The 13,731-nt window shown below is 38.9% G+C and overlaps 1 pseudogene; it reads right to left on the minus strand.

The window, feature by feature from the left end:
- Nucleotides 1-341: 341 nt before the first annotated feature.
- LOC113897828 lies at nt 342-966 on the minus strand (annotated as a pseudogene).
- Nucleotides 967-13,731: the final 12,765 nt, after the last annotated feature.

Below are 13,731 nucleotides of genomic sequence, written 5' to 3' on the forward strand. Positions count from 1 at the left end.
TTTGTACAATGGAAGGTTAAATGCTTTATAGACAAGAATAAAAGCTGCACTGCTGCTACTGCTATGTCACTTCAGTCATGTCCGACTCTGTGTGACCCCATAGACGGCAGCCACCAGGCTCCCCCGTCCCTGGGATTCTCCAGGCAAGAACACTGGAGTGGGTTGCCATTTCCTTCTCCAATGCATGAAAGTGAAAAGTGAAAGTCAAGTCGCTCAGTCGTGTCCGACTCTTTGTGACCCCATGGACTGCAGTCTACCAGGCTCCTCCATCCATGGGATTTTCCAGGCAAAGTACTGGAGTGGGGGCTATTGCCTTCTCCAAAAGCTGCACTAGAACCAACTTATTCATTATGGTCTTCTTCCTCCTCCTCATCCTCTTACCTTCCTCCTCTTCCTTTTTTTCTTGCTTTCTTCAGCCTTGATGACTTCCTTTTTTTTTTTTTTTTTTTGCTGCATCTGGCTTCCTTATAGCTTGCTATGCAGTAATATCCTTTTTGTACTTTTCCTTCAGCTTAGTAGCCTTCTTCTCATAAGGCTGCTTGTCATCTGTAGCAGTGTTATTCCACATCACTCCCAGTTTCTTTGCAACATCACCAGTGAAGAGGCTAGGATGTCCACCTTTGATTTTGGGGCAATATTAAGCACAAAATTAGAAAAAGGCCAAAGAAGCCTCTTGAGTGCATTGGGATACTTGAACTTCTTTCTTGAAACTTGTATCCCTTTTAGAATGGATGTAAGTTTTAATTTCTCTTTCATAACAGGCCTTGTCAGCCTTTGCCATGTCTTCAAATTTTCCTTTCTCTTCAGCAGACGTGATCTTCCACTTCTCTGAGCACTTCTTAGAAAACTCTGAGAAGCTGACTGAGGCATCTGGGTGCTTCTTCTTGTGCTCCTCCTGGCAAGTTTGCACAAAGAATGCATATGATGACATTTGCCTCTCAGCTTCTTAGGATCTCCTTTGCCCATGTTTAGTTATTTTTCCTCTTAGAGACACAGAGTTGCCCCGTGCCCTCCCCTCTTGTCTGAGATAGTTTTCCCTCTCCACTGGGTCTTAGGGGAATGAAAGTGCTGTAGACTGAATGATTGTGTCCCCCCAAAATTCATATGTTGAAATCTTCTCTCCAGTGTGATAGTATTTGGAGGAGAGGATTTTGGGAGGCGATTGGATCATGAAGACTGAGCTCTTATGAACGGAATTAATGCCCTTATAAAAGATTCTCCCAAGAGCTCCCTAGCTTCTTCCACCATATAAGGACACTGTAAGAGGATGGCCATCTGTGAACCAGGAATCAGGCTCTCCTCAGACCTTGAATCTAGCAGTGTCTTGATCTTGGACTTTCTAATCTCCAGAACTGTGAGGCATTGAAGCTACCCAGTCTATGGTAATTTTGCTAGAGTAGCCCCAGTGGTCTAAGACAGGTAGTCATATCTGACTCACTTTTGATTATAATGTCCCAAGTCTCTGTAAACTCCCATCTACCCAGAGAGAAAGAATCTGCACTAGTTTTCTTTGAAATGGGGAGATTAGTTTTTAGTCTGGTATAGGCCCCTTATTTTGACATCTGTCTTTTCTGACCACATTACCTATGTTTGTACCCTGATTATTCTTTATTATAGCTTCCTGTTTCTTTCCTTTAAATTATCTATTCCAGTCTGTAATTATATTATTTGGTGGTTTATATATTTATTATCCATTTTCTCCACTAAAATGAAGGCTGTATCAGTGTGGCTGCATTATCTGCCTTTGCTTACCACTCTTCTCCAGCACCCTCCTGGTGGCTGGAGACGTGAACAGAAGCCCCCAGTAGTTACTTGTTCAATAAATACATGAGCATTTACTAGATACTCAAAGTTAGCCTAACAGACGATGTTGATACTCTTCCCATAACTCCTTGCCATCGCCACTGTAGGGCATACCAGCTCTCTTCAATTGCACTTCATAGCACTTAATTACCTGAGGGTTGTTTTTTTTTTTTTTTTACTTTAGCCACGAGATCGTGCTTTTCACCTACCCAGCAGAATAGAATTTCTGTACCCTTGAACGCAGCCCTCAACTACAGACAGATTGAAGTGTATAGACACCCTAGCTCCTTTGTTCCTTGGGTGGGATAACTCAAGCATTTTCACACTGGCTCCCAGAATTGCTGAAGTAAAATTAAGCTTCAATCACTGAGTGTACCTCTAGTTGCTCTTCATTCCTTCTTTGCTTCACATCCCAACTCACTTACTGTTTTCTTCTTACTTCCCCAAGAAACCACTTGCACTTAAAACATTGCCTCGAGTCTGTTTCTGGGCAACCCAACCAAGACAGATAGGAAACAAAAGTTTACAAAAGCTCTCCAAGTGTTCTGAACTCTATTTCTAAATGAGGGAGCTTGCAGTCTATTTTGAAATGAAAGTTAGTTGGAAAAAGATAATTTCCTTTCCTAAAGCATGTATTGTCTTTTGATTACCTTGTATACCAAAAGTATGGTTATTTGAAGCATTATTTTACTAAATTGCTTTTCTGAGTTTCCAACTTTAGTTTTTAACATGTATTGATGTACTTCCAGACCACTATCTGGCAATTGGAAGAATGCATTTTGTGAGTCACTGTGCAGAAATGCGGCTAGCAATTTAATGGTCATTGATAGCACATTTACTATTTGAAAAACAATGAAGTCCTTATAGAGGAAACAGCGTTGAACAGGATATTTTTCTCCATCCCAAAAGAGCTCACAGTCCAGTAGTAGAGAAAAGTATATGTACATTAAAGTGGAGTTCAGCACTTCTCCAACTAAAAGAAGTGTTCTGTGGAGTTCCAAAGTAGATCAGCCTTCCGGTGAGGAACTTTGCAAGATGAGGCTTGAAGGATATGTAATTCTGTAGAGGAAACATTGTTGACACAGGCAATAGATTGGAAAATACAAAGTATGGTGAGAGGGCACCTCTTACTCTGATTTCAGAGAATAAGAAACAGTGGTAGATAAGGCTGAAAGGCAGAAATAAATCTTTCTGAAACACTTTATATTAAGAAGATGAAAAGACCATAAAAGCTGGGACAAAATGTACTAATCACAGAGTGGGTCTGGTACTACTCCACTCATAGGGAAATCCTCAGCTGGTTCGCTTATAGAGAAATATTGCCAAGGTATCACCCATTCCAAAACAAGTTCTCTGTCCTCTGACCAGGGGAGCTTATACTTGTCTAGATCAGGAGCCTGCAAACTTTTTCTGTAAAGGACTAGACTGTAAATATTTTAGGCTTTGTGGGCCATATGGTTTCTTTTGCTATTATTCAATTCTGCTATTGTAGTGTAAAATCAACCATATATAGTATGTATATGAATGAGTGTCTATGAATAAAACTTTATTTACAAAGCACAGGTTGGATTTGGATTTGGCCCACAGGTTGTATTTGGCTGGATTTGGCCCACAGGTTGTATTTCTCTTACTCTCTGATAGACTAATTCTAGTCAAGCTGCTGCTGCTACTAAGTCGCATCAGTCATGTCCGACTCTGTGCGACCCCATAGATGGCAGCCTACCAGGCTCTGCTGTCCTTGGGATTCTCCAGGCAAGAACACTGGAGTGGGTTGCCATTTCCTTCTCCAATGCATGAAGCGAAAAGTGAAAGTGAAGTTGCTCAGTGGTGTCTGACTCAGCGACCCCATGGACTGCAGCCTACCAGGCTCCTCCATCCATAGGATTCTCCAGGCAAGAGTACTGGAGTGGGTTGCTATTGCCTTCTCTGCTAGTCAAGCTAAAATGTCCTAAATGACTTGTTCTTTTTTGTTAGGTAATATTTGCTTTAAACCCTTGTTTTAACACAAAGAAAGTACACATGTATACCTGTGATGGATTCATTTTGATATTTGGCAAAACTAATACAATTATGTAAAGTTTAAAAATAAAATAAAATTAAAAAAAAAAAAACTAAAAAAAAAAAAAAGAAAGTAGCAGAGCTAGAGAACAATATTAGGGGTGGGAAGATAGAATTTCTGGTGCCCATCCAAAGGTACTGGATAGATAACTGCTTACACAAAGATCGGGTCAAATACCCAGTCCCATGTGTCTGGGACTCAATCTCAGAACGGAGATCTAGGACTATAATGAAAAAATGAGGCTAATACTGGAGTGGGTAGCCATTCCCTTCTCCAGAGAATCTTCCCAACCCAGGGATTGAACCCAGGTCTCCTGCATTTCAGGCAGATTCTTTACTGTCTGAGCACCACGGAAGCCCTGAGAATGAACAAGGCTAATGTTGTGTGAGCCAATTTAGCTATACACTGACAGCATAGTGAGATTATTGTGGGTTAGGATTGGGAAGTACATTAGTTTACTAGGGCTCCACTAACAAAGTACCACAAACTTTGTGACTTAAACAACATAAGTTTATTTCTTATAGTCCTGGAAGCTGGAAGTGTGAGTCAAGATGTTGGCAGGGTTAGTTTCTTTGGAAACTTCTCTGCTTGGCTTTTAGGAAGCTGTCTTTCCCTGCTATGTTTTCCCAAGTTCTTTCTCTGTGTGTCTATGTCCTAATTTCTTCTTCTTATAAAACTACCAGTCATACTGGCTTAGGGCCCATGCTAATGACCTCATTTTAACTTAATTGCTTATTTAAAGATTATGTCTAAATACAGTCACATTGTGAGGACTGGGGGTTAGGACTTCAACATATGAATTGGGGGAGGGGGCACAATTCAGCTCATATTCAGGCAACAGAGAGGGATAAGGTTTATATGTATGTTTATGGATTTACATACATATGCTGTTAAGTCACGTCAGTTGTGTCTGACTCTTCGCGACCCCATGGACTGCAGCCTACCAGAGGTGAGGTCAAGTTCATCCAATTTCTTGATGTGAAGGAATGTGGTTTCATTGAGCAAAGAATGGGAGAAGGAAGGATCAAGGTAGGCTGGGCACAAGGAAAAAGAAAAACAGAAAAGAGGCTGAAAGTAGTGGTAGAAGAAAGAAAAGATAGATTAGGAGAAAGAATAGAGGACTTCTGCTTCATTGACTACACTAAAGCCTTTGACTGTGTGGATCACAACAAACTGTGGAAAATATTTAAAGAGATGTGAATACCAGACCACCTTACCTACATTCTGAGAAATCTGTATGCAGGTTAAGAAGCAACACTTAGAACCAGACATGGAACAACAGACTAGTTCCAAATTGGGAAAAGAGTTCATCAAGGCTGTATATTGTCACATTGCTTATTTAACTTATATGCAGAGTACATCATGTGAAATGCTGGACTGGATGAAGCACAAGCTTGAATCAATGACTGCAGGGGGAAATATCAATAACCTCAGATATGCAGATGACACCACCCTTATGACAGAAAGTGAAGAGGAACTAAAGAGTGTCTTGATGAAAGTGAAAGAGGAGAGTGAAAAAGTTGGCTTAAAGCTCAACATTCAGAAAACTAAGATCATGGCATCTCGTCCCATCACCTCATGGCAAATAAATGGGGGAAACAGAGGAAACAGTGATAGATTTTTTTTTCTTGGCCTCCAAAATCACTGCAGATGGTTACTGCAGCCATTAAATTAAAATATGCTTGCTCCTTGGAAGAAAATCTATGACAAATCTAGACTGCATGTTAAAAACCAGAGACATTACTTTACCAGCAAAGGTCCATATAGTCTAAGCTATGGTTTTTCCAGTAGTCAGGTATGGATGTGAGAGTTGAATTATAAAGAAAACCTAGTGCCGAAGAATTGATGCTTCTGAACTGTGGTGTTGGAGAAGACTCTTGAAAGTCCCTTGGACTGCAAGGAGATCCAACCAGACCATTCTAAAGGAGATCAGTCCTGAATATTTATTGGAAGGACTGATGCTGAAGCTGAAAATCCAATTCTGTGGCCCCCTGATGCGAAGAACTGACTCATTGGAAAAGACCCTGATTCTGGGAAAGATTGAAAGCAGGAGGAGAAGGGGCCAACAGCAAATGAGATGGCTGGATGGCATCACTGACTCAATGGACATGAGTTTGAGCAAGCTCTGGGAGTTGGTGATGGACAGGAAGCCTGGTGTGCTGCAGCCCATGTGGTTGCAAAGAGTTGGACATGACTGAGCAACTGAACTGAACTGTAAGAGAGAAAGCAATGATGACCGGATAACAGTGATTAACAAAAGGCGTGGTCATGACAAGCAAAAATCAGGGTGGTTAAATACTTGAAAAGCAGTGATCCCACAGGCCTGAAGAATATCTATTCATATGTATTTTACCCAAGACAAGCGCCAAGCATGCTCTAGTAAAGCAACATTACATGTACATTTAGGTAGAGGCAAGCTGGTGTATTTTTTGAATGTAGGACAAACACGCTGATGATGGCATACAATAGTGATGTCATGTATTACATGTCCTCCTGTGTCCCACATTGACATAATGGAAACTTCTTTACTATGAATACTAAAAGATTCATTATCAAATAATGGTGAAATGAGATTTTTACTGTAAATAAACAGTGTGTAGTACCAGGTTCTGCATTGGGACCAAGGAGATAAGATATGACATCTCTCCAGAAGGAGTTCATGTTGCTATTCAATGTATATTTTTAGATATCTATATAATTTCAGCATTAAGGAAATCTTTTCTTTTTCCATGCTTCATTTGTGTGGACATTCATTCCTATCCAGAAACCTCAGTAATTGGCATGAAAAGAAGGATTTTGTTATAAGTTCGGTTGAAAGATGAAAACTTTATCTCGGTGGTATTCAAAGTATTTGAGCATGGAAGTTTACTAGCTAGCTTGAAATTTAAAGTCTTGTTTCTGTGCTTACACTGGAAACATTAAGTTCACAAATTTGCCATTTTACTTGATTCTGCCAGTTTGTGATTAAAAACTCATAATGTAAAATGCACAGTGGAGTTTAAAAGAACTATAAAATATGGTTGTTTAGAGAACTTAGTGATTTTGCCTGGAGAATCCCAGGGACGGGGGAGCCTGGTGGGCTGCTGTCTATGGGGTCGCACAGAGTCAGACACGACTGAAGTGACTTAGCAGCAGCAGCAGCAGTGGTACAATAAGTATATTCCTGGGCTGGAAAGCAAAAGAGCTTATGCTAATGCTGACCCTTGCACTGGGGTTTTGTGCTTTGGAAAACATCCCTTTTTCTCTAAGCTTTTCATTCCTTCTGCTCTTACCTTATATCTATTTTAAAAAATTCCAGACCTTCAGAAAAATATAACAAACATTTATATATCCCTGTAGGTTTACCAGCAGATAACATTTTGTCCCATTTGTTCAATTTATCTATCTACATATGTGTTTATGTGTGTTTAAATTTTTTTTCTCAACTGTTTGAAAGTAAGTTGTGGATATAACATGCTTAAATATGCTGTCATTTCTTACCTACAAAGACATTCTCTTTCATAATTTCATAACCACCTACTTTATTTGTCAAGATATTTAACACTGATACAGAAATATTATCTATACTCACTTTCCTAGGTGTTCCAAATATGTCCTTTGAGTTTTTTTCCCTTTCAATATAGAATCTCAACAAACAAAATGCGTTGCATTTAGTGTCATGTTTCTTTTATTTCTTTTAATTTATTTTATAATATTGATAATTTTTAAGAGTCTAAGCCAATAATTTTGTGGACAGTATCAGTTTGAAATTATTCTGATTATTTTTGAATACTAAATTTCAGCTAATAATTTTGCAGGCAAGATTATTACATAGATGATATTATATACCTTTTATTGCATCCCATTAGAAGGCACATGTTATTATCTCATTGTTTGTGTTATTATGACCAAATAATAACACAATTATTTGTGGTGTCCTCTAGATTTCTCCACTGTAGAGGTATAGTTTTTCCTTTTTAATTAATAGGTAATATTCCAGCAATCTTGATTCCAGCTTTTGCTTCTTCCAGCCCAGTTTCTCATGATATACTATGCATGTAAGTTAAATAAGCAGGGTGACAATATACAGCCTTGACGTATTCCTTTTCCTATTTGGAACCAGTCTGTTGTTCCATGTCCAGTTCTGTCTTGCTTCCTGACCTGCATACAGATTTCTCAAGAGGCAGGTCAGGTGGTCTGGTATTCCCATCTCTTGAAGAATTTTGCACAGTTTATTGTGATCCATACAGTCAAAGGCTTTGGCATAGTCAATAAAGCAGAAATAGATGTTTCTCTGGAACTCTCTTGCTTTTTCGATGATCCAGTGGATGTTGGCAATTTGATCTCTGGTTTGTCTGCCTTTTCTAAAACCAGCATGAACATCTGGAAGTTCACAGTTCACATATTACTGAAGCCTGGCTTGGAGAATTTTGAGCATTACTTTACTAACGTGTGAGATGAGTGAAATTGTGCATTAGTTTGAGCATTCTTTGGCATTGCCTTTCTTTGGGATTGGAATGAAAACTGACCTTTTCCAGTCCTGTGGCCACTGCTGAGTTTTCCAAATTTGCTGGCATATTGAGTGCAGCACTTTCACAACATCATCTTTCAGGATTTGAAAGAGCTCAACTGGAATTCCATCACCTCCACTAGCTTTGTTCGTAGTGATGCTCTCTAAGGCCCACTTGACTTCACATTCCAGGATGACACCACCCTTATGGAAGAAAGTGAAGAGGAACTAAAAAGCCTCTTGATGAAAGTGAAAGAGGAGAGTGAAAAAGTTGGCTTAAAGCTCAACATTCAGAAAACAAAGATCATGGCATCTGGTCCCATCACTTCATGGGAAATAGATGGGGAAACAGTGGAAACAGTGTCAGACTTTATTTTTGGGGGCTCCAAAATCACTGCAGATGGTGATTGCAGCCATGAAATTAAAAGATGCGTACTCCTTGGAAGGAAAGTTATGACCAAACTTCAGTTCAGTTCAGTCCCTCAGTCGTGTCCGACTCTTTTCGACCCCATGAATCGCAGCACGCCAGGCCTCCCTGTCCATCACCAACTCCCAGAGTTCACTCAAACTCACGTCCATCGAGTCAGTGATGCCATCCAGACATCTCATCCTCTGTGGTCCCCTTTTCCTCCTGCCCCCAATCCCTCCCAGCATCAGAGTCTTTTCCAATGAGCCAACTCTTTGCATGAGGTGGCCAAAGTATTGGAGTTTCAGCTTTAGCATCATTCCTTCCAAAGAGATCCCAGGGCTGATCTCCTTTAGAATGGTTGGTTGGAACTCCTTGCAGTCCAAGGGACTCTCAAGAGTCTTCTCCAACACCACAGTTCAAAAGCATCAATTCTTCGGTGCTCAGCTTTCTTCACAGTCCAACTCTCACATCCATACATGACCACTAGAAAAATCATAGCCTTGACTAGACGGACCTTCGTTGGCAAAGTAATGTCTCTGCTTTTGAATATGTTATCTAGGTTGGTCATAACTTTCCTTCCAAGGAGTAAGCGTCTTTTAATTTCATGGCTGCAATCACCATCTGCAGTGATTTTGGAGCCCAGAAAAATAAAGTCTGACACTGTTTCCACTGTTACCCCATCTGTTTCTCATGAAGTGTTGGGACCAGATGCCGTGACCTTAGTTTTCTGAATATTGAGCTTTAAGCCAACTTTTTCACTCTCCTTGTTCACTTTTATCAAGAGGCTTTTGAGTTCCTCTTCACTTTCTGCCATAAGGGTGGTGTCATCTGCATATCTGAGGTTATTGATATTTCTCCCGGCAATCTTGATTCCAGCTTGCGTTTCTTCCAGCCCAGCATTTCTCATGATGTACTCTGCATAGAAGTTAAATAAGCAGGGTGACAATATACAGCCTTGACGCTAGATAGCATACTCAAAAGCAGAGACATTACTTTACCAACAAAGGTCCATCTAGTCAAGGCTATGGTTTTTCCAGTGGTCATGTATGGATGTGAGAGTTGGACTGTGAAGAAAGCTGAGCACCAAAATTGATGCTTTTGAACTGTGGTGTTGGAAAAGACTCTTGAGAGTCCCTTGGACTTCAAGGAGATCAACCAGTCCATTCTAAAGGAGATCAGTCCTGGGTTTTCTTTGCAGGGACTGATGCTAAAGCTGAAACTCCAATACTTTGGCCACCTCATGGGAAGAGTTGAGTCATTGGAAAAGACTCTGATGCTGGGAGGGATTGGGGACAGGAGGAGAAGGGGATGGCAGAGGATGAGATGTCTGGATGGCATCACCGACTCAATGGACCTGAGAGTGAGTGAACTCCGGGAATTGGTGATTGACAGGGAGGCCTGGCGTGCTGCAATTCAATGAGGTCACAAACAGTCGGGCATGACTGAGCAACTGAACTGAACTGAACTGATATGGGTAGTTTTTTTGAGACCATGTCTTTTATTTTCCAACAAAATTCACCCAATGGTTTTGCTCTCCATGAATGATCTTTACTTGATTCAATATTAAACTGATGTTCTACCCATGATTGTAAATGGAATAATTAAATATTCAACTTTTACTATTGAATTGTCTGTTTCTTCCTTCTGATCTGTCAATAGCATATTTTATTTACCATTTTTTTCATTAGTTTATTGGGTGTGAGATGATCTTTCATTGTGCTTTTGATTTGCATTTCCCTAGTCAAGAGATAATAAGCATCTTTTTGTGTGCTAATATATCGTTTTTGGAGAAATGTTTATTCAAGTCTTTTGTCCACTTTTGCATTGGTGTGTTTTTGTTGTTGTTGTTGTTGTTGCCGAATTGTAAGAGCGGTTTATAAACTGGATATTAACCCCTCATCAGATATAGATTTACAAATATTTTTTCCTTTCCATGAGTTACCTTTTCACTTCATTGATTGTGTACTTTGATGCATAACAGTTTTACATTTTGATGTAGTTCAGTTTACTGCTTTTTCTTTTTTTACCTTTGCTTTTGGTGTCACAACCAGGAAATCATTGCCAAATCCAACGTCATGAAGTTTTTCCCCTGTGTTTTATTCTAAGAGTTTTATGCTTCTAGGTCTTATATTTAAAACTTTTCATATTGAATTGTTTGATATATTGTGTAAGATAAAGATTCAATTTCACTCTTTTGCATGTGGATATCCAGTGATCCCAATAACATTTATTGAAAGACTGTCCTTTTCCTATTGAATGGTCTTGGTACCCTTATCAAAAATCATTTGACCATATTTGTGGAGGTCTTTCTGTTTTATTCCATTGTTTTATATGCCTGTCTTTATGGCATTACCACCCTGTTTTGATTACTACAGCTTTGTGATAAGTGTTGAAATCAGGAAGCATGAAACTTTTAACTTTTTTCTTTATTAAGATTATTTTGGCTATTTGAGATCTCTTGAGATTTCACATAAATTTTAGGATGGATTTTCTATTTCTGCAAAAAAACCAAAAACAAAACACAGACCAAACACTGGGATTTTGATTGCTAAATCTGTATATAGCTTTGGGTAGTATTACTTTTTTTTTTTTTTTTTTTTTGGACACACACTACGCAGCTTGTGGAATCTTAGCTCCTGGACCAAGGATTGAATCCAGGTCCTTGGCAGTGAAAGCGCAGTCTTAACCACTGGACTGCTAGGAAATTCTCAGTGTTGACATCTTAACAAGGTTAAATCTTATAATCCATGAGCATGGGTTGTCTATTTATTTGTGTATTCTTTATTTTCTTTCAGCAGTGTTTTGTAGTTTTCAATACAAATCTTTCACCTCCGTGGTCAGATTTATTCCTAAATTTATCCTTATTGATGGTATTGTAAATAAAATTGTTTTCTTAATTTTCTTTTTGGATGTTTCATTGCTTATTTATTTATTATGATTTTTTAATTGAAGTATAATTGACTTAGTATATTAATTTTAAGTATGCAAAATAGTGATTTGGTAATTTTATACATTGCAAAATGATCCCCACTGGATGATTCATTGTTATTGTATAGAAACACAACTGATTCTTTTTGTGTCGATTTTATATCCTGCAGCTTTACTGAATTTATTTATTCTGACAGGCTTTTTTCTTTTTTTGTGGGGAGCACTTAGGTTTTTCTACATCCAAGATCATGTTATCCATGACCAGTAATAATTTTAGTTTTTCCTTTCCAAATTAGATGTAAAAGCAGGCATTCTTGTCACCTCATAGAAAAAACTTTCAGTCTTTCGCCACTGAGTGTGATGTTAGCTATGGGATTTTCTTACATAGCCTTTATTGTGTTGAGTTAGTTTACTTCTGTTCCTTGTTTATTGAATGTTTTTATTATGAAGCTCTGTTCATTTTTCTTCTTGTTTTTTTCTTTTTGTTTTTTGAATTGTGTATTCTCTATCAACATATCTTCAGTTTTTCTGATTTTTCTTCTGCCATCCAAATCTACTGTTGAGCCTCTTTAGTGAATTTTTCATTCAGTTATTGTATTTTTAATGCCAGAATTTGTATTTGGCTCTTTTTAATTTTTTGAAATAATTTCTATCTCTTTATCTTCTCTATTTAATGAGATATTTTCATCATAGCTTCATTTATATCTTGAAGTATGATTGTCTTCTGTTCTTAGAACATATTTACAAAGGAGACTTTGATGTCTTTGTTAAATTTGACATCTGAGTTGTCTCACAGACTTTTCAGCTGTTTGTTTCTCCTGTGTATGGGTTAGTCTTTTCTGTTTCTTTGCATGTCCCATAATTTTTTGTTGATGGACCACTCTAGCTTTTGATTCTCCACTGCATCTGGGTCTTATTTCTGTTGTTTGCTTGTTTATTTGTTTAATTACTTGGCTAGATAATGTTAGTGAGTTATATATCTCCTATAGTGGGAAGCTTTTGGTTTTGCTTCTTGTTGAGTACAGGGTTGGATGTGTGCACAGTCACTCTGGCTTCCCTGGTGGCTCAGATGATAAAGAATCTGCCTGTAATGCAGGAGACCTGGGTTTCATCCCTGGGTCTGGAAGATCCCCTGGAGAAGGGAATGGTTACCCACTCCAGTATTCTTGCCTGGAGAATTCCATGGGTAGAGGAGCCTGGTGGGTTATAGTCGATGGGGTTGCAAAGAGTCGGATACCACTAACTAAATTTTTGACTTTTTCTGAGCGACTAACAGCCAGCAGCACAGTCACTCTGGGACTTTCTCTTTCACTGCTAAGCTTTTGGCCTCATTTTTTTTTTTTTTTTTTTTAATCACAGCAAGCTATTGAGCCCCACTAATTGCCAGATGATTGCTCTATTCTTTAGACAGTGCTGTGGGGCATAAATTGCTCTACACTCTGATCTAATTAAATTTGAGCAGGGGAGATTTAGAGGTCCGTCTCTGAGGTTTATTCTAACCTCAGGAGGGCTCTTAGCTTTTTCCCTGTTTCTCTCTGGTGAACTAGTTGGCCTATGGTTTGTTGCTGTTAATTAAAAGGAGCTATTGTTTTTGAGAGTATTCTGAGGTTTGAACTTCTCTGCCCTCTGTTTCGAATAAATTATTTCAGTTTATTTGGGGAGAATTTTAGACCTTTCTGTTCTTGTGAATAGCTTCTTTCCTTTCTATCCTGGGTGCTGGGTGGCGGAAGGGATCTATTGACCTTTTGGCTACATTCACCAGGAATTTAGCTTCTTGGACTAAATTTAGAGTTGGAAGGTATGAGAAATGTTGATGACCTGCCCCAGTAGGTAAGAAACTGTATTTCTTGATTGGCAGCTGAGGTAGCAGAAAGCTTTGCATCTTGGCCACACCCACTGAGACTGCTGAGCTAATAAGTTGGAGGTTTTGGTGGTGGGGAGGGAGCAGGTATGCTGTAAATACCACAGACTCTCCCCATTTTTTTTTTTTTTTTTGCCAAGTTTTAGTAGCTCTTCTTGAGTAAAGGTTTCTTCATTTCCATA

This window comes from Bos indicus x Bos taurus, chromosome 8 (genome assembly GCF_003369695.1).
Source record: "Bos indicus x Bos taurus breed Angus x Brahman F1 hybrid chromosome 8, Bos_hybrid_MaternalHap_v2.0, whole genome shotgun sequence".
Taxonomy (NCBI): Eukaryota; Metazoa; Chordata; class Mammalia; order Artiodactyla; family Bovidae; genus Bos; species Bos indicus x Bos taurus.